This window comes from Caloenas nicobarica, chromosome 1 (assembly GCF_036013445.1).
Source record: "Caloenas nicobarica isolate bCalNic1 chromosome 1, bCalNic1.hap1, whole genome shotgun sequence".
Classification (NCBI taxonomy): Eukaryota; Metazoa; Chordata; class Aves; order Columbiformes; family Columbidae; genus Caloenas; species Caloenas nicobarica.
This window is the reverse complement of record NC_088245.1, coordinates 99885131-99905523: the sequence shown is the minus strand read 5'-3', so window position 1 is coordinate 99905523 and position 20393 is coordinate 99885131.

The window sequence follows — 20393 nt, the reverse complement described above, 5'->3', positions numbered from 1 at the left end:
GTTTATCTCTTATGGGCAAAACGGGGCAGAGAGGGCTCTGGTTTGTTTTCTTGTGAGTGCGTGTATGCACGCTGTGGATCCTCATTCTTATTTCGCTGCACCCCAAATAATTTCCTAACCTAATATCCGAACCTTTATCTTATGTTATCAGAGTGCTAGCCTGCCTAAACTTGTATTTGGGATGTCTCCCTGACAGGCTGGGTGGAGCTGAGCTGCCCAGTGAATTCAGGGTATGAGCTGCTGTACAATGAACTCAGGGTATTATGTTCTATTGCTTACCCTAGTCTTCATGAACTCTTCCTCATTAACTAGCTTATCTCCAATATCTTCTGATTAAAATGATCTATTATTATTTCATATGAACAAGGTATTTATAAAACTGTGTGTATGAGAAATACCAGGTTATTTTGCCTACTCAGAACAGTCCCTGGTCTCAGTAACATTAAAGGCCTGCAACTTTCTAAGGTTTCTTATCCAATCCTGTAGTTAAAGGACCTTTTTTTTCTCTATAAAACCGAGTCCTGTTTTTTTCAGTCTTTACAGTTTCTCTAGAGTTTTACTTTCCTATTGATGCCAGTCAGAAATACAACTATATACAAGCAAAGTGAGCCAAGAGAAAGGCAAGGGATTGCTTGTTCCTTATCTAGAAATACCTGTACAGAGAACTAAATTTGAACAATGGAGGATATTCATTTTAGTCTGTAAAGGTAATGTACTTGGATTTACAGTAAGTCCAAGTTTTACTCTATTTAACATTTCTAGACAGTTTTTTATTGTAAAAGTAATTAACCATTGGAACTAATACAAAATATTGTGGCAGTTTTACTGGATTTTTTTCTTCTTCCAAGGAAGGATGATTTTTTTTTTTTTTTTTTAAATAGAGAAGATAGGTCCTAGTTTAAGGAGTATTTAATTAGGGAAGTCTAATATTTTGTATTATGCTGAAGGGCTTATAATCTGTGAAGCTGTATCCAGATCTCAGTTTTCTTCTTTAATTGTAATAACTCCTCATAGCAAGTCTGTATGTCCTTAACCATGCCCTTGGGGAGATACCAGCATCTGTACATCTGTGACCCATTGTCTTTTAAGTAGAAGATAAACTGCACTTTTACGGACATTCGTCATAGTCAGTCAAAAAGTGCCTTACTATGTACCTTTCTTTAAACTCATTCAGAGGTTTGACAGGACAGCTATATAACATTTGCAGTCGAGGGACAAATTCCTATTATGTTAATGAAGTAGTATAGTTTTTCCCCCTGTGTTCTTTATATAGTTTGGATTTCAATTATGTGCTGCTAAGGAGCATCAAGCAATCCGTGTCTACTTACGCTGAATGAAGAGCTTCACTAAAGCAGCAGAGTTTCTCTGTTGGCCATTGCCATAAAGAATATACTGCATAAGGAATGGTTACATGGGCAGAGCCCTTTGAACTGGGGTAGTTCCGTCAAATTGGTTGCAGAAATAACATTCATTTCCTGAATTACAAATTACTATGTGCCTTGAGAGAAACCTGGTCCCCACCCCTTTTCCAGCTCTTCTCTGTGATGAGCTGCCTGTCCAAAGCTTGGCAGGCAACATCGTCTTATTTGCTGCACATCCTTTGCCTCTTGATCCCTTTTATCTGTTCTCACTGCCAATGCCTTACACTCCTGTCAAAGGCATTAGACCTCTGGTTTAAACATCTTCTGTAATATATTTTCATACCACATTCTCTGTTCCGGTAACTTTTGTTATTTTTGAAGTCAGGTTTGATAAAAACAGTCTGGGTTTTTTTGTTTTGTTGATTGTTTTGTTTTGGTTTTTTATTTATAGGTAGTAAGTACTGGAGAAACAGACCTAGTAGGTTGATAGGTGGGCGATTTGTTGCTAACAACTTAGTTGTCTTCATTGTCTTTTATACCTTAGCCAATTATTCCTCTCACTCCCCTCTGCTAATTGCCCAGCTTCTTTTTTTCCTTCCCCTACTCCCTTCAAAGAAACAGCAAAAACCACTAAAATATAAATGAACTTTCAGTTTGCTTGGAGTTAGATTGCTCTTTATTTTAATTATATTCAACAAATCTGTTCAGACAGAAAAGCATATATTGTAATTAAAAGAAAAATAAGAAAATTTTATTATTACTATGAAGTTGGTCTTACAATTTGTTCTAACGTAGGGAAAGTTTTTGGACATAGTACCAGGCAACAGACAGCGTATTTTAAATTGCAAGGTGATGCAAACACAGTAGAATGTCATAACCATAGACATAAGGTAGGAGGTTCTAAGGAATGCAATACAAGCGATAAAAAAGTAAGGCAGACATCATCATAACACTTATCAACAAAAAATGCTGAAGAAAAATGATATTTGCAGACATGAAAATGACTGGCTATAAAATTAAAGTTGCAGAATGAAAAATAAACTTTCAACTGAAGAACCAGGAAAGCAGGCAAGCTCTGAATATAAAATAAATGTAATATTATTGTTTTTGTTGAAGATCTGATGTTAGGTAAACACATGTTGTTATGGCAGCAATCGGAAGATGAGGCTGTTTGGATTCCATTCCTGCTCTGAGTAAGTGCCAGTGGCAAAGCAAATAAAATATGCTCACAACTGCTAAAAATTAAAGAAGCAAGAGGAAAAGGGTGATAAGTCAAAAAACCTAAATTAGCAGATTTGCAGGTGCATCTTGCTCATTTTAATGAGTCATTCTATGTTCTATAAACCAGCTGTTAGATCCATTTATGATCAATGTTAAAAACTGCTAGTGGTGTTTTAATTAAATTTGTATGTTAAACAAAAAGCATTTTCCTGTGCAGAATGGGTATTTTATTTTTAAGGAAAAATGCTGTCTTTGTCTTGCAAAAAGTACTGTTACCCTCTCCCATTGTTTGCACCATTATCACAGAGTAATTAAATATTGAGTTATGAACAAGGAACATGCTGTTTATGCATGGAAATTTCATTTCATAAGATATTCTTGATGCTTTGAAAAAACTTTATAAGAACATACAAGGTTTTGTCTCTTTTTTTGGTTTGGGTTGGTTTGTTGGTTTTGATTCAGTTTGGTTTTTAAGGTAACCATACAAAATGGGCTTTTTTCAGGTAAACCCCAACAGATCTTGGGCACAATTGGCATAGAGTGACAGAGCAGTTTTCAATCTGCGTCACTCAAATGGGTAAATCAAATTCAATGTTGTTTGAAAGTGATTTGGGCTTCTAAACAATATGTAATGTACTAAATATTGAAACTTGATTTAAGACTATCCACTGACTACTGTCAGGTTCTCGCAAGTCTGGAAGGTATCTGGTTGCACCTGGTTTCTCCACACAATAAATAAATCTGGCTGGCCTATAATTTAACCAAAAATTAGAATCATGATGTTTCCTACACAGCTTGCATAAGAAAGACTCAAAATTGTGTTTTTTTCACTCCTCGTAGCGATTTGTTGCAGTTCTATTTCTCATTAGTCTTGTTCCTACTCCTTACCTGGCTTTACTGTTGTTCTCACATTGAAAACCATCATGTGTTTCAGCTGCAAACCACTTTGTCCCCATATTTTCTGAGTTTCTAGAGTCCACTGTTTTTTCAAGCTTTCAGCTTTTCCAGCTTGCAGTATCTAATACTAATCTGTATTCTTTTAAAATGAGGATTTTTAATCATCATCTTTGAAATAATGTCATAGTTTAAGTAGAACATAAACTAGTTTATGTTGAGACTGCAGGTAGTGAAACAGTATCCAGGCCAGGTCTTTGGACCATATCCATAAGAGAACTTTTTTACTGTGATATTCAGGTACCTGACTTGAAAAAAACAATTCAAAAGATGGATCTAAATATGTATGTTCCTTATTTTCCCAGAAGTGAGCCAAGTAAGCATCTACATTGAATTCATATGAGTCAGTTTGAAGGCTAGGACATCCAAGTAATTCAACAGGATACACTTAAGGATGCGGTGTGCAGTGTTTTTGAAACCTCTTGTAAAGGAAAGTTAAGCTTTTATTTGGACCCTTTCCTGGGATTAAGCGTTTAGTTGTATATCTGAAAATGAGATGACTATGCTTTAAGGAGATGACATTGTCAGTCTTTTGCATAATTACAAAACCAATTAAAACTGATAATAACACCAATTGAAATACTTGCTTGGGAAGAGATGAATTTATATTTATAAACCTTTGCAACCTAAAGAGATTTGATTTTCTATATCAACATTTATCTTCTCTATCCTAGAAGCATGTTGCAACTTCAATTTGGATTTGGGACTAATTCTTTCTGGTTTTCTCTTCTTTCTCACGTTCTTCAGTGAAACCACAGAACTTGTGTGCAAAATAGGCCTAAGACCAGAAGGGAGCCTAATGGTGTGATGACTCATGCAAACCTAAGAAGTCTTGTGGTTTTGGTTTCTCATGTCTGGATTATTCTTTCATTTCCTCTATTTACAAACAAGCATAAAATTCATAAACTGCCTGGAAAAGACCACTTCAAAGTCCCTAGAGCTATGTGTCACAAATATTTTACAACTGGCCCCTACAGACCAAGGGAGGAGTTAGGATGTAAAGTATAGAATTACAAGAGTAAGTAATTATTCATGCACGTAAGGTCTCCAGTTCAAATTAGGGCACACCAAATGCAGTTTTACACATGGTTCTTATACTTTTCAAGCATTCAAGTAAAACACAGTTTGACCAATAACTACTTAACACATACATACTACTGGTTTGTAAAACAACTATAATCTTGTGGAATCATCATCCATCTGCTTTTTTCTGAATCTATGCGTCCCTGAAGTCTGTCTTGCTGCAGTTATTTATCTATGATGTCAGTTAAAGAAGAGTTTCATAGAGGTGTTGAAGAGGTTAGGATGTTGGCATTATCTCAGCAGTCCAGGGGCATCCTTTAATCTTCATGGATGGCTATAAGATTCTGAGAAACAAATGCCCTTATCTTCAGGATAGGGGCGCTATCCTTATCCTCCTTGCAATGAGCTGAGGTCCTTTAGTCAGGCTTACTTGACCGTGACTATACAGTCTACAATGTAAATTATATATGTCTTGATGTCGATACAATTTCATATTGTTGAGAAAGTTCATACAATTTTATGCTATAAAGATCAACTGACACAATATTTAGGGAATGAGATTTTCCCAATAAAGCCATAGAGAAATTAACAATTTAACACAATTGCTAAAATAATAATAATAATAATAGAATCATAGCGCGTCCTAAGTTGGAAGGGACCCATAAGGATCATGGAGTCCAACTCCTGTCCCTTTATATGACAACGCCACAGTTCACATCATGTGTCTGGAGATGTTATCCAGTCTCTTCTTGAACACTGTCAGGCTTGGAGCCATGACTGCCTCCCTGGGGAGCCTGTTCCAGTGCTCCACCACTTCTCTGAGTGAAAAACCTTTTCGTAATGTCCAACCTAAACCTCCCCTGGCACATCTTCCTGCTGTTCCCTCGGCTTCTGTCACTGGTCACTAAAGAGAAGAGTTTGGCACCTGCCCCTCCCCCTCTCCTTGTGAGGAAGCTGTAGACCGTGATGAGGTCTCCTCTTAGTCTCCTCCAGGCTGAACAAACCAAGTGACTTGAGCCACTCCTCATGCCTTTTGCTCTAGAAAGCTTGCTCATTAAGGCATTTAATCAATGGTATGTTTTATTACTAGCAGAAACGTGGACTTTGTCAAGTTGCGACTTTACGAAAATAAATGTGGAAACTGTGAAAGAATGCTGACTTGGAAAGCTAAACTTGCTGCTGGGCCTTCAAGCACTTTGGTCTCTTAAAGATTCTATCTTTCACACAAAATATATGGTTATTTCTTCAGTACAGAGTTATTCTCGAAAAAACCAGTAGTTGTTTCTGGAAATAGTTAGGTCTTCACACAGACCAAAAGAAGATAATCTAAGGTAAACTACATTGATAAGACATTATTGTGGAGCTGAATGTTAAGGACATTGCTTTATCTGTACAAGTGTTTTTACCTCCAGACAGCATTCTGACAATTGAACTTAATAAGGTAGTTTAGGATCTGCAGCTCCAGAGTAGAATACAGAGTATTTTAATTAAAGACATATGGTCCCCTCTACCTTACTACTGTCCTATGAAGGATTCAGTTCTTTGTTTTAACTGGCAAAGATTTTTTTTAATGTGCACCTCGATTTTCTGTTTAAAAAGCTGTATATCATTGTCACAGTCTGTGGGGAAAAAAAAAAGATTAATTACTGTGGAATTATGTTATGTGAAATTGCTTTACAGGAATTATTTTTTTTACTAAGATTATTTTGGACAATTTCATTTGTTTAATAAAGTTACATAGTTACCTGTCTCCAGAGATTCTGCGGTTTTTATTTTCTTTGTAGTAAGCGAAGACAAACTGAGTTTATATAAACAATGATTCAAATGTAGGATACTTCATTAAGCATAAATTCAGGGAGGAAAGAACACACATGCACACCCCTTTATCTAAATTGATCAGCCATAATTACTAAGCCACTGAGGAATTTTAAAAAGTAGAAGAGAATTTCTAGATTACCAGATGTAGTCACCAGCTAATTGAATTCAATATTTCTGTTTTCAAAACTCCTGAGATTTTATCCTAAAACTCCATAGGTAGTTTTACCTTTCTCCATTCCCACTGCTTATCACCATAGGGATGATGTTTAGAATTTTATAATCCTGTTGGTCAGACATGCTTTCAACTTCCAGATTAAATGTATTCCTGACAAACTTATTTCATTTATTCCTATATCAATAATACTTATTTTTTAAATTACTGTTTTCTTTTATTGTTGCTAATTATACAGTTAAATATGGCAATCATGTTCTTCTTCAGTTCATGTTTGCTAGGTTTAACAGAGGTCTTTCAAGATGGATTTTTTTCTTTAGAGGGCAGAACTAGCTATATCTTTATAGCTGTATCAGGTACTAATTAAATCAGGCCAGCATGCTAAACAAATGCCTAGCTTTTGGAATAAGAAGTGTCATTTTTACAAGGTGCTGTTCTGTTCTTTTTGTAAAGTATACCCTGTTTTCTTCATCATTTTAAGTCTCCTTCAGTGCCACTTCAAATTTGCATGTATTTTTCTCAAGGTGGATGGAAAGCTATAAAATAAAGATTTTCTACTACCTTTTACAATGACACCAGTAGTATTAATTTTCTAATTAATTACTTCTCCAGGGACAGCATAGGCTGTGATCAGTGCACTGAAATAATTTGCACTCATCTGGCTTCTTTTTCCACCTGAAGAGCTCCCACATAATATAAGAAATACCCTCTGTAAACTCATACATTCATGATCTTATGCATAAAAAGACTTGATTTTCTTCAGATCATGAATGATAGAATGAGGGAAAAAATCAATAGCAAAATGTATCACAGGTGGTATCATTAAGACAAAGGGGTTTTTTGTTTGTGGGTTTGTTTGGGTTTTTGTTTGTTTTTTTGTTTGTTGTTTTATTTTCCCCAAGGTCAGGGAAGAAAGTAGTAAACAAGATTGTACCTAAACCAAAATATCAGAAACTCTTTTTGAACCTCCTAAAAGCCCAAGATCTTTCCTCTCAGAACAAAGTGCTTTCATCTTTTATTAGGTCTCTGTCTTTCCCAGTTCAGCTACAAAATTGCCAGCTATTACAAAATCACCTACTGTATCTGAAGGACACACAGATCAGGTTTTCTATATTCCAAGAGAAAATCTTCTGTCTTACTGAAGACACATTTTTCTTTTACTTTTTGTGAAGTTATAGTTTATTTCAGCCTATATTCTGCTTAAACTTTGAATAAAGTCTCAATGTGTGGGTTAGGTTTTCTTATTATCATCAAAAGAGATCAGACATGGGAAGTGTTTTCTTAATTACATGTATTTAGTGCAATTTGAGATGCCTTAACCTACCTGAAACAGCTATAAGAGGCTGACAAATAATTCCCAAGTCCTAAAGACTTCTTGAATAGAGAATAAAAACTGGGCAGGGTACTCCAAAGCATCTCAAACAGCATCATGTGATTATGATAAAGTAACTGCATTTCACCTTTGTCAGGGTAGTCACTGGGATATAGAGGGTAATTTAGCTGTCTAAATGTTGTAGTCTACTTTAAGATAACCAGATCAATACTAAATTTGCAGTTGAATATTAACCTCAAAAACTTAGCCTCTGAATTTATTATGTTCTCTGTCAGATTTTTCGTACACTAATATGCAGGGTATTTTGGTTACATGAATTAATTCCTTCAAATTATTCAGAGCTATTCTCAAAAAAAAAAAAATGAGGCATCATTCCTACTTTCATTGTCCAGATATTCTGAGATGAGAATGTTGCTTTTTTTGTTTGTTTGTTTACTTTCCAGTATACTTTAAAATAAGCAAAGGAAATTGTGGTTTTGTGTTGTTTCTGGTAGGTGGTGAAGACATTATGGAAGATCTAGCCATGAAAAATAATCATGGCTGGAGAAATCTCAAGATGGTTCTTTTCACATTAAAGCAGATGACAAAAATAGGCCTGTATTAAACATTTGCAATTCCAAAAAGGTCACCTTTATGAAACAATAGAAATCAGATTGAAGCTCGGAAGGACTATATGTATAAGATATATTACTTCCTTATCTAGAAGTGACAAATACAAATCTTACACTGAAGTTTAAAATGTGCCAAATACGGCTTTAGAGCTGGAATGATGAACAACCATTTCAGATTGGTCAGTAGGAGAAAGCATGAAGAAAGGGTTAAAATGACATGTCAGCACATGAAAGTTTGGTAGGCAGATCTTGCATGTCATTTGTGTTTGCTTGTTTGTTTTTCCAGATGATAAATAAAAGAGAACAGGAAAAGTAGATTATAACCGAGGTAGATTTTGCTACAGATGAAAAACTGACAGTGACTGTTAACTAAATTAGTATTTACCTTAATTCTTACAGAAAAGGTGGAACATTGAGGTGAAATCCTACAGCAATAGATTTAAGCACACAATAGATTATCTTCTGACAGTCAAATAACCAGAAAAGAAAGCAGGTCATAAACAGAGGGGGCATGTTGTTATTTTTAATGAAAGATTTAATTCCTAAGTATAATTTCATATTTACTCTGTTTTTTTATTTGCATTATGAGAAGGCTTTACAAAGTGTCTCAGCTTATGTATGTTTACCATTGTTTTAAACAGTAATAACCTAAGAGCTATGCCAGATCCTGGCTTATAGCAGATGTCTAAGGAAGGCTACAAGACCAGAACAATTATTTGATGTTAGTCCCTTCAATCGATTTATACTTCAAAGCTCTACTTGAACTCCTAATTTTTCCCCTTATTTCTCTTCATAGGCCTAGAAGATAATCAGGCTGGAAGGACAAGTGTTCCAGCCCCAGCTGCCTTAGGAATCCCCTGCTGAGGTAGCTCCAGTTTGTCTGTCTTTTCTCTGTCAGGGGCCCAAAACTGAATGGAGTTACCTACATGTGGTCTGATGAGTTTTAAGTAGAGGGAGATAATCCCTTCCCTTGATCTATGAGCTGGGCCCTTGTCCATACAGCCCAGGAGCTGCTGAGCACCTTTGCTGCCAGGATACACCATGGGCATCCGTTCAGCTCACTGTCCACCACCATCTGAAGATTTTCCTGCAGAGCTACATTTTGGCCCACACATCCCCTGCACCTGCTGTTACAGGAGCTCTTCCCTCCCTGAGACAGGACTCAGCATTTTTCTATGTTGAGTTTTATGAGGTCATGCAGGCCCATTCCTTCACCCTCTAGATGGCAGCCCTGTCCTGCAACATATTGAGTGTTCCCTCACTTTGGTGCAAATGAAGAAAACATGCACACCATCGCCTCTTCCATTTATCTGAACCAAAATCAAATTAAAATAAATTGTTCTTGATTTCAAACAAATCTGAATTGCTTGCTGGTTAAGCGAGTCTATTGCATCAACTACATTTAAAAACTGAAGAAAGCTATGCCCTGTGAAGAGAGAATAATCAGATTATTCTTACATCACTCATGATGCTGAGAAGTCATGACCGCCCTGTTTCTATTATGTTTTTATACAGCTTTGTATAAGAGTCATAGAGTATGACATCCAGTAAGTTACTGAAGTAGAAACATGAAATGGTGTTCAAAGAATAGAAGTAGATTTCACAAAATAGTAGTATAGTTAACTGAAAAGTGTGAATTTACTAGCTTCCTGAGATAGTTCTGTTTAGCAAAATCATAAATTACGTGTCCAAGAAAAACATATGAGCACAGGCACTTAGCTAGTAGAAACTGCAATCAACTTTTCACTCTTTTTCTCTTTTCTTTTTCCTTTTTTCTTTTGTCTTTTTTTCTCCTTTCTTTTTTCCTTTTTTTTTTCCATTTTTTCTTATATAAACAAATAGGATAACTTTCATAATTAAAAATATATTGGTTTTGTGAGATTCACTCTCCTGACTGTACTAGAGATGTCAAAATTTGTTTAAGATATTCTCCATTATGATTAACTTTCTAATCACCAGCAGTCTTGATACACTTTCTGACAACTACTAAAAAATTCAGTGTATTATTCCTATCATCTTCTTAAGGATACTTTCAGTTTATCAGTTTTATTATTTTAGGAAGGGATTTTCTTAATTTTTCACTTTTATAAACATACGATCAGATCTTGCAAAACAGAGTTATGTTTTCACTTACTATCTGTGAGATACACAGGTCTCGGGTTAAAAATTAAAAGAAATGACAGGGCACCAAATTAACCAAATTACAGGATACCAAATGTGGTAAACTTGACAGGTGTTACAGACTGAATCTTCACTGTACTGGTTGAATGCTTACAAGTAGGAAATTGAAGTCAATCACTATAAAAACAGTAAAGGAGTTTTGCTCTTAAGAGCATGGCAGGGATGAAAAAGCCGATAATCATGTACATAAATGAAACAGTCCAACATTTATGCAGTGCAGAAGAGACACACATATATCTAACAGATATCTCAGTCAGAGAGAGACAATTAACAGAGGCAATAGTAGATGTTTTTTGCCCCCACTGGATTTACTTTAATGAGATTATTGAATTTTCTCCATATATAAGGATGATTTTGAAAAAAACACAATTAAAAAAATGAATAAATTTATGAAGAGCTTGTGTATTTATGATGTGTTCATTAAAGTCAATTTTAAGAGTAAGAGTAAAACCAGCTAATTTAACCTTGCTTGTATGGTATCTGTGTACACTGTCTTCCGTTCAATATTTATCTGAATTATTTTTTCAGTAATATTCATAAAATTAACTATGCTTTTTATTTTTTCTAAAAACTATGTGTTTTTGAAAATTTACATGTGGTCACACTGTTCCCCCTGAGGCACGGAAATGACTTTACAACCCTTGAGTTTGTAAAGATGGTATGTATTTACAGTGCTGGACACATGAGGGAATAATTTCCACCTAAGATGTGTGCAAATTTCCAGTAGCCGTGAGCTTGGTTAAATGCTGTAAAGTGTTACATATTCATGAAAGTTCTAGGAACGCCTATACATATTCATAACCTGTCCCCCAGAAGGTGGTTCTTATTACAGTGAGTTCCGGGAAGTTATTTCCATCGTCTCCACCTTTGGCCCCTCCTGGTTGTGCCTGCGCAGTGATCATGAACCGGGGTTGTCTTCTCTGTACACGTTCTCCTATGGCCTGGTGTGCTGAGTTGGCTGGGACTCAGACTGATGAGTTGGTTAGAACTGGCGTATCTCCTGTCTTGTGCCCAAGTTTTGGTTATCTAACTCACCCAAGGATGCACCCAAGATTTTGTATCTCTGCAAGGCCTGTAAAGTTGTCAGTGAACTACAAGAAGTTACACAAAGCTAAGCAAAGCTAGGCAATTGTAATGTGGGTTAAGGATTCTAAGTGTTGTGGGTTAAGGATTCTGAGTGTTGTGGGTTAAGGGTTTGGTCTCTAAGTGTTAGCTCCTTAAGTGTTAGTTCTCTAAGTATTAATTAGTTAAGTGTTAATTAGTTAATTCCCTGTATCACCCCCTATTAATAAAGTTGAAGATAACAGGACACTTTCAGCCTCAGTGGTATTGCTACTAAAGGCCCAGTCAACATGGGGTTATGAAAGGCAGGTCCTGTTTGACCAGCCTGATCTCCTTCTAAGACAAGGTGACCCAACTAGTAGATGAGGGAAAGGCTGTGGATACTGTGTACTTAGACTTCGGTAAAGCCTTTGACACCGTATCCCACAGCATTCTCCTGGAGAAGCTGGCAGCTCATGGCCTGGATGGGTGAACTCTGCGATGGATAAAGAACTGGCTGGAGGGTCAGGCCCAAAGAGTTGTGGGGATCAGAGCCAAATCCAGTTTGTGACCGGTCACGAGTGGTGTTCCCCAAGACTCACTATTAGGGCTGATTCTGTTTAATCTTTTCATCAATGATCTGGATGAGGGAGTTGACTGCACCCTTAGTAAGTTTGCAGATGACACCAAATTGGGTGGGAGTGCTGATCTGCTGGAGGGTAGGAAGGCCATACAGAGGAATGTGGACTGGCTGGATTGTTGGGCTGAGGCCAGTTGTATGAGGTTTAACAAGGCCAAGTGCCAGGTCCTACACTTGGATTGCAACAATCCCAGGCAGCACTACAGGCTCAGGGAAGAGTGGCTGGAAGGCTGCCTGGTGGAAAAGGACCTGGGGGTGTTGATTGACAGCTGGCTGAATATGAGGCATCAGTGTGCCCAGGTGACCAAAAAGACGAACAGCATCCTGGCTTGTGTCAGGAATAGTGTGGCCAGCAGGACTAGACCCTGTACTCGGTGCTGATGAGGCCCCACCTTGAACCCTGTGTTTGGTTTTGCACTCCTCATCATAAGAAGGACATTAAAATACTAAAGAGGTTGCAGAGGAGGGCAATGAAGCTGGTGAGGGGCATGGAGCATAAGTCTCCTGAGGAGTGACTGAGGGAACCAGGGCTGTTTAGCCTGGAGAAAAGGAGGCTGAGGGGAGACCTTATCACTGTCCACACCTACCTGAAAGGAGGTTGTAGCAAGACAGGTGTTGATCTCTTCTCCCAGGCAGCAAGTGATAGGACGAGAAGAAATGGCCTCAAGTTGCACCAGAGGACGTTTAGATTGGATATTAGGAAAAAATCCTTCACGGAAAGGGTTGTCAGGCATTGGAACAGGCTGCCCAGGGAAGTGGTTGAGTCACCATCCCTGGAGGTGTTTAAAAGGCATTTAGACGAGGTTTTTAGAGACATGGTTTAGTGTTAGATTATGGTTGGACTTGATGATCTTGAGGGTCTCTTCTAACTGAAATGATTCTATGATTCTATAAGAAACTAGAATTAGGTATTTTGCCTTTTTTCCTATTTTCCTACTTTCTATCTAAATTTGATTCTTCAACTACATATGCTTGATGTCAGATTTATGCATCTGTTTCCTAAGCTGTTCCTTTTTTCTTTCTGGAGCATACAAACAAGTCTATTCTCCACAGGTAAGATGCCATCCTTTACAGTCATTTCCTGCTACAAGATCTCTACTTCAGGTATTCATTATTTTTCAAAATTCTGTGATTAGCCAGAACCATGTATTTGAACCATGTATAGCTCTTTTCATTGCAGGTTTCCCTCAAATGTGGTAATGGCCATATTCTCATTCTCATTCCTGCGCTTGTGTTTAGAACGGTATCTTTGGGCAGGGAAAAATTAAATATAACAAGGGAAAGTGTGGAGTCTTACATCTGGGTAGGAACGACCCCACGCTCCAGTATAGGTTGGGGAATGACCTATTAGAGAGCAGTGTAGGGGAAAGGGACCTGGGGGTCCTGGCAGACAGCAGGATGACCATGAGCCAGCACTGTGCCCTTATGCCCAAGAAGGCCAATGACATCCTGGGGTCTATTAGAAGGGGTGAGGTTAGTAGATCGAGAGAGGTTCTCCTTCCCCTCTACTCTGCCCTGGTGAGACCTCATCTGGAATATTGTGCCCAGTTCTGGGCCCCTCAGTTCAAGAAGGACAGGGAACTTCTGGAGAGAGTCCAACGCAGGGCAACAAAGATGATAAAGGGAGCGGAGCATCTCCCCTATGAGGAAGGGCTGAAGGAGCTGGGTCTCTTTAGTTTGGAGAAGAGGAGACTGAGGGGTGACCTATTAATGTTTATAAATATATAAAGGGTGAGTGTCACGAGGATAGAGCCAGGCTCTTCTCGGTGACAATCAATAATAGGACAAGGGGTAATGGGTTCAAACTGGAACACAAGAGGTTCCACTTAAATTTGAGCAGAAACATCTTCTCAGTGAGTGTAACAGAGCACTGGAACAGGCTGCCCAGTGGGGCTGCGGAGTCTCCTCTGGAGACATTCAAAACCCACCTGGACACCTCCCTGTGTAGCCTCATCTAGGTGTTCCTGCTCTGGCAGGAGAATTGGACTAGATGATCTTTTGAGGTCCCTTCCAATCCCTAACATTCTGTGATTCTGTGTAATGCCAAAAAATGGGGAACAAGAGAATCAAAACTATTACCTATTGGGTTAAAAGACATAGTAAACTCATGTGGTAGGAGTGTGAAGAAAGGTATGTTTTTCTTAAAATATAGGGGCGAAAAAAGGGGACATATTGACAAGCGTGTAAAGAACATATGCACTATCTTTGAGACTCAGAATGAGAATTGCTGTAGAGCTCTTGCAAATATTTAGATAATGCTGGAAGGATGTAAAACAGGACTTCTGGGTTCAATTTTAAGGATTCTCAGCAAGAAAGCTGTGCATCATTTCAAAGAGCACTTCACTGAGAATTACAAGGAGATGGTAAAATGAACTTTAATAAAAGAATTGGGAAGATATCTCAGCAGAATAGAAACTGGAAGGATACATGATAAAAGCCTTCAAGATCTAAAATATATAACTATTATGAATACTTCATATATAAAGCAGATCCAAAATGAAAATAAATTATTCTCCCAGTCTGCTGTAGGTAGGGAATGAAGTAATTGGCTAAAAATACATCAAGAAATGCAATCTTGTAGGAGTTGATAACCACTTAAAGAGTTTTCATGAAAAGGTCATAGAATTTCTGTCAACATAAAAACTTTTCTGATTGCTTGTTTTGTTTATAATAAAAGTGTGTACAATTGCACGTCAACAATGACCCAGATGAAGTTATTCTTGATCTTACTTTGGATTAAGTATGGAACCTTTTTCAGTCCCTTCCAACCTGTGTTCTATAACTTCATGACTCTCCTTAGTAAAAACTGAGATAAACTGCTAATGTTGGTTTTCAGCTATACTTCTGTCTTTATTGTCTGCAACACACATATTGTAGCCACCATGTTTTATTCAAATAAAGTTTTTTTTGTTTGTTTGTTTGTTTTAGTTTCTGTTAGCTGTCCTTCCAAGATCTAACTCAACCTGGCACTTCGCAATTATTCTTTTAAGCTTAAGTTAGAAGATACTTTTAAATTATTTTATTTTATTTTTTTAGTCCCTCCATTAGTATACTAACTCCTGTGTTTACTTGTCTTTCTGGTGGTATTTGTTCATCCATAAGGTTTGTGGCCTTTCCATATATAGATTTTATTTTTCTTTATCTTAGAGAAAAAATAAATACCAAAGATAGGATAAAATGTCTAAGAAACAAGGAAAAAGGAAGTTAAACAGAATTTCAATATTACTTTCCATAGACTTTCTTTATTTGGATTATAACAGATTTGGATCTTGGTTTTCTTTTTTTAGGGGATAGGCTAGGGCCATTTCCAAGATTCCTAGAATTATAGAATAATTTGGGTTGTAAGGCATCTCTAATGGTCATCTAGTCCACTCCCCCTGCAACGAGCAGGGACATCTTCAACTAGATCAGGTTGCTCAGAGCCGTGTCCAGCCTGGCCTTGAATGTCTCCAGGCATAGGGAGTCTATCACCTCTCTGGGCAATGTGTTTGAGTGTTTCACTACCCTCATTATAAAGAATTTCTTCATTTCTAATCTGAATCTCACCTCCTTTAGTTTAAAACCATTAACCCTTGTCCTATTGCAACAGGCCTTGTCCCCATCTTTCTTATAAGCCCTCTTTCAGTATTGAAAGGTCTCCCTGAAGCCTTCTCTTCTGCAGGCTGAACAACCCCAACTCTTATCCCATCCTGTCTTCAGAGGAAAGATGTTCCATTCTTCTGGTCATTTTTGTCGCCCTCCTCTGGACTCACTCCAACAGGTCCATGTCTTTCTTGTACTGAGGACTCCAGAGCTGGGTGCAGTACTCCAAGTGGGGTCTCACCAGATCCAGTTCCCAGAATGAAGGAATGTTAGTTGAGTATTTACGATGTCATGTATGTGCTGACATTTCACATGAACTCATTCACATAATCCTGGCTTCACTCTCCATTTCTTATTCGTGGTAGTTTCAGAACAGCCCTGCTCCTGGAAAACAGGAGCTTTTTTGTTTGCAAGAGGAATTTTTGGCCTATACAAAGCATGTAGTTTAACTACGACAGGAATGCTTGGTGTTAACACCTACATGCCTGATGCATTAAATTCATCATCACACTAAGTGACCAAATGGGGAAAGTACACTTTGCTATTCTGTGTTTTCAGCTGTTTTAAGTCTTTTTCCTGCAAGAGTGTTGGTGTCCTCTAGTGCAGTCAGTGGAAAAGATGTTACTAAACACTAATCATATCAACTTCCAGCAAGTTTGGCAGGTCTTTAGTGTCGCATTCAAAAGGCATCAAGACAAAAATATTTTTAAACTATATTTTAATGGTTTTATCTAAGGTTTTTTTATTTGTTAAACGATTGTGTACCTTTTGCTAATTCTCCATGGGTTTCCTTTAAGAATATCATTTTGTTTCATTTATTAAACATCATATCCTGTAAAAGAAAAGGCTATCTACAGAATTCTAGAGTTTATTTCAAAAGTAGAAAAAGACCTATTAAATAAAAGTAGTGACAACAAGTCAATTGTCTGAAGTGTATCCATTTACCATTGATTTCCCATACTGAAGCTCTGGGGATACATGAATGAAATAGAGTTTGCGACAACTCAGGGATCTAAGAAAGTAGTTGTACTTCAGGACACACATGATGTTGAAGAAAATAAGTTCCACTTGCCTTGCCTTTTTTTTTTTTTTTTTTTTTTTTTAATTTTTTTTTTTTTTTTTAATACAGCACAGAAATAAATAATCAATGTGTTAGGGGAAGAAATTGTCTGTAGGATTAACAAATTTCCTGTAAGTTTTGAATAGACTGATACGTATCTGGGCAGATATAAAAGTGATCCTTTTATTAAGAGATTATGTAGTAGTTTTCCTTTTTGAGACTAGACTCTGTCATAATGACAGAGTATACCTTAGTACTGATCTGATGGAAAAAAAAAAAAGGCAAGAAGAAAACAGAAAAGAATATACCACAGGTATTTAAAAGTCATATATGAGAATGTTACGTTCAACTAAGAAACCATACCCTAAAATAGTTCATTAAATAATTGCGACTTAGAGTTCAAACGTAGTCAATTTAAACAAATTACATACTTTACTACAAGTTCCTATTATTTGTGGGTTTTAGGTGCTTTTTGCTAGAACATCATTACAAAGCTAGTGGTATCATTCTGTATATGTCTGATTAATTTTACCTTCAGTTGCATTTTCTAATGACATGTAAGGTAATTTTCTCATCATTAAAGCCTAGATTGGGGATATTGCAATTTGGGTTCAAAAAAAAAAAAAAGGCAACAACATAATTTTGCCTGTATTGATCTCTGTGAGCAGTGTTATCTGTATGACAAATATAGGCATATCTGCTTTTGCCAACCACTTCCAGATAGAGCAAGAAGAGATTGTTCTGTACTAAGGAGAGAAACATTCATTCTATCTAAAATACCAGGCATTAATGAGCTATTTATGGGGGAAATCTATCATCAAAATAATCCCAGGACAGAAGATAAATAAACAGTTTAGTGATATGGACGAGGAAGTTAAGTTCAAGACATATTCTACTTTTTCTTATCTTTAGCTAACCTGTCATTACTATACAAGCAAACGTACTAGATACACTTTATAATCTTTTCCTGTGGAAATTTACAATAGCCATGGGTTTTACTTTTTGAGGTTTTCCTCCCAGATGATTTTTTCTGCATTAAATACAAATTTTTAATGGGGATAAAAATCTAAGTAACTATATGTTTTTATAGTTTAATTTTAAAAGAGCCCTGTATGAATTCTTACTAGTCATATGTGCAGATGACCAAATTAACATCAATCTTCTGCTTTCCCAAGAGAAAGACTCTATCTACATCAGGACAGCCACCTTCATCTACAACAGGTAACCCTCCAACTGTGTGGTTCTTCCTTCCTTGAAGTAGCAAGGGTTAAACCCACGAAAGAGCAGAAGTAGGAAAGGAGATGTTGTGTGAAAGTATTTGAGGGGTATGAAAAAATGATAAGCTATTTAAGAGTTTTGTGTGATTTGAGTGAGAAAGGAATTCAAGCAAGTTTCCTGTAACTGAAGGGGTCAGTTTAGTTCTCTATGTTACTTTTCATAAACTGAAGTAAAAAAGCATTGTGAGATGGCACAGTGCAAGGCATGGCAGTAGGATTGGTTAGCAATATAAGGAGCAGGTTGAGCCATAACTGATGGTGCTCTGAGGTAAGTTAGGGAAATGAGAAGCTGGCAACAAGTCAGAACAACAGGCCAGTTTAGTAAATGCTGGGCCACCATGCTCAGTAAAATGTAAAATTTCCCAAGAGTAAATGAAGGTCTCTGTGGGACAGGGGAAACATCTGCTCAGTCTCAACATTACATTCCCAGTAGAAGAGACTGCACATGTTATGGATGTGATTATTCTCTTGAGAAACAGATATCACCCTGTCTTCTACCTTCCTAGGGTTTTCTTCTTCTGCTTTGTTGAAAATATTCTTTGGTGAATTTCTGTTCACACTTGTGAGGCATAAAATTTCAGTTTAATTTAGCACAAGAAGATTTGTTTTCATTTTCTCAAGTTCATGGGTAGAGGTCTCCAACTAATTTTTTTATAGTGATATCTTTCAATCAAAATATATTCTATGCCTCTTTCACTTAATTGCTGGCAGAAAGCTATACTGGAATTACATTCTCATCTTTTCATACTTTCTTGAATCCTCCTCCAGTATTCCCATTATTTTGGCTAGATCTGTTGTGCAGGGTAGGTGGCCTATAATTACTGGATTTGACAGAAGAATCACAGAATCAGGGCATGGCTGAGGCTGGACGGTACCTCTGCAGATTGTCTTGCTCCACCACCTGCAGGGAGCAGGGCCAGCTAGAGCAGGTTGCTCAAAGCCATATTGTGATAGACGCACTTGACTGTTCCAAGTAAACCAGACGAAGTTTGGTACAAGCTCCTATGTTTCCAAGAATGAAGACTCCATAACACACCCTGGTGATCTGTTCCAGTGTTTGACCACTCTGATGGTAAAAAAAAAATCTTTCATGGGTTTTTGTTGTTTATTGCAAGTTCCGTGACACTGAATTCCCTAAAACACAAAAGAGAAACAGAACAAGCAACATGGCAAATATGGGAGAGCATTGCCATTGAAAAGGCCAGTACTATCAGGTCAGGAAGACGTAAATGGCTATTTCACAATCTAAATAATATTTGTCTTAATTTTTCAGGTAATACAGAGTGCTAGATTGAAGACTCATTTGACTTAAGACTCAAATTGCTGGGAACTACAGACAGTAGAAAACCAAGGAAGAAAAATAATCAAAGAAGATCTCAGAATAGAAATGATCCAAAATAGAAAGACATGTCTCAAATGTAAATGCCGAGATTCTGAAATACTTCTGTTTAATAGTTGGACTCAATAATGTTTTATTTCAATATCTGTTTCACAAAGCTAACAGTATATACCTAGAGCAATATGCACTACTATATTAGACTTTCCTATTAAAAATTAATTCCCAGAGTTTATTTCCTGTCTGACTCACTCTGTTACCAAAAATATCTTGGCAAATGTCTTAAGAGAATGGTTTTTAAATTTTGTATGAATGTATGTACAAGGTAATGAAAAAAGGTAAGGTATGTTATTGGTTTTCATATAAGCTTTATTTACATTTAAGAATCTTTAGCAGTATAACAAAGCATAGAGCTACCTCTTTCCCGTGGAGTCTGAGATTATGAAGGAAATTAGTTATTTCATTGGCGTAGTTTAAACCAATTTTCTGAATGTTAATTTTAAAAAATTGTTAAATTATCTTCTCCTGTGTTTGTTCAGTTTGGTTTGGTTTTGGTTTTGTTTGGTTGGTTGGTTTGTTTTGTTTGGTTTTGGGGGGGGGTGTGTGTTGTTGGTTTTGTTTGTGGGTTTTTTGTTTTATGTTGTGTTTGTTTGTTTGTTTTATGAGTGTGGCTACATTTACAAGAGAGGGTTTTGTTCACTGTGTCAGTTTTTATCCAGGTTCAGTCTCTAGTTCTATCATACTTCATTATCAGTGTAATGTGACAGTAGACTTATCATTAGC